The following is a 2019-nucleotide window of genomic DNA, read 5'->3' as shown; positions in this document are numbered from 1 at the left end:
AAAAAAAAAAAATACTGCTGCACAGTACAAATTGGCCGATGACTATTTACACTGCCCAGAGAAAGCCCTGCGTTCAAACAGCTGATCAAATACACCTGACACGAGTCTGCCCCCCACAGCACCAGCAGTAAGGACTCAGATGGCTACACAGCGCCCTCCACAAGAGACTGTCTTAGAAGCCCAGCTGGGCGCAGGTGAGAAGGGTGGAAGGGGACCTAGCAGGGATTGTGCAGAGCCACTGAGCCAGACCTCTGCCGGCTGCTCAGAACTTAAGGCCACTGGGCACCAGATCTGCCTGTCAGGGCACACAAATTACACTCTGACATAAGTGAACATATAACCAGGGGGACCTGAGAACAAAACACTGCAGCCCCATGAACGCGTCCAGAAGCGACTACTGCACAGATGTGCTGACTGGCAAGGAAGCCAAATGTCAGGGGGCAGAAACATACTGCCTTCAAACTTTTTTTTGTTTCTTTTTTAAGACAGAGTCTCGCTCTGTCACCCAGAGCACTGTGGCATCACATAGCTCACAGCAATTCAAACTCCTGGGCCCAAGCTATCCTCCTGCCTCAGCCTCCCAAGCAGCTGGGACTACAGGGACCTGCCACAATACCTAGCTAATTTTTCTATTTTTAGTAGAGATGGGCCTTTGAGACCAGCCTTGCACAGATGAGTCTCAAACTTCTAAGATCATGGGATCCTCCCACCTCAGCCTCCCAGAGTACTAGGACTATGTGTGTGTGCCACTGCGCCTGGCCTGCCATTCAATCTTCTGATGACAAAAAATGACAATTGGTCTTTTCTTTACAATGACATCGTAGCTATCCATCCAACATCACATGCAGTTATCTGGTCCAAGATAATCCTTCTGTAACACAAAGAATTGATTTCTCACTAGCCCCAGGGCCCAGAGGTCAAGTTGTTAAGAATTCTTCCTTTTCTTTCTCCAGTTGGGAAATCAAGGTGAGACAGAAAGCAGAAAGGTCGGGAAGAGAACTCCAGCCTCCCTGCCCCCTCACCTGTGCATCAACTCCAGTGACCCTGACCCAACCCTCACTCACCAGGAGGGCACAGAAGAAGTGGACGTTGACCCATCTCCCCGTCTAGTTCTCCCTGTGTGCTTCCCTCCCTCCTTTCTGGGTGAGTAGAGAATTCAAGAACCTACTCGGGGGCACCTGTGGGTGCCCTAGGACTTGTGGGTGCACGGTGTTTGGCAAAGCTGTGTGTGTCAGCCCACACTGCTACTAGAGAACCCCCCTTTCCTTGACTGACAACAGTGCCAACCAATAGCCAATAGCTTGGGGTTCCCATCCTGTGGCCTGGCCTTGGAGCTCTCTGCTCAGTGATCACAGCCGAGGTTCCTGATGTGCTTCTCTGCAAGCAAGTTCGAGCTCTCTGCTCAGTGATCACAGCCGAGGTTCCTGATGTGCTTCTCTGCAAGCAAGTTCACGCTTATTCCCAAACCCAACTCACCAGCCCTGCGTCAGCAAAAATCCCTTAAATCTCTGGCTGACCCCCAATTCTGGCACCATTTTAGACTTTTAAATTTTTACTTAACAGTCTGACAGGGAAGTTATCCTCAAATTATTGGAAGGAAAACTAGAGCTCAAGGACACAATCAGTAAACAGCAGATGTAAACTTAAACTCAGACCCCTGCTGCCCAGGCTCTGTCTCGCCCACCTGTGAGCCCTACACTTGGCAAAACCCTGATGTTACAGCTAAGTGGGCTGTCATCTCCCTGGTGACATCATAAGCTCATTAAGGGCCAGGCCCACGGTCATGGTCACTCACTCCTCCCAGGGTCTAGGTCCCCTCATAAACACAGTGCCCCTCAGGGCATCACCTGAGCTCCATATTTTTAATGAAATCTGACATTTGAAATCTGAACTTACCACTCTTGGCCTTTTGGCTAAAACCAAGTGTGAAATCTGAACTTACCAAAATGTAACTAGAAGGGTGATTAGTCATAGCACCAAGAGGTTATTTTCTTTAAAAAAGACATCACCATTCAGGCA

The 2019-nt window shown here is 49.4% G+C and overlaps 1 protein-coding gene across 2 annotated transcripts in view; it reads right to left on the bottom strand.

The window, feature by feature from the left end:
• Positions 1–2019, bottom strand: part of SLC39A11 (solute carrier family 39 member 11) — a 355367-nt gene that overhangs the window by 304205 nt on the left and 49143 nt on the right. The gene's annotated exons all lie outside the window — the stretch shown is intronic.

Source organism: Otolemur garnettii, unplaced genomic scaffold (genome assembly GCF_000181295.1).
Source record: "Otolemur garnettii isolate 467f Iridium unplaced genomic scaffold, OtoGar3 scaffold00018, whole genome shotgun sequence".
Classification (NCBI taxonomy): Eukaryota; Metazoa; Chordata; class Mammalia; order Primates; family Galagidae; genus Otolemur; species Otolemur garnettii.
This window is presented reverse-complemented; position numbering and strand designations above follow the sequence as displayed.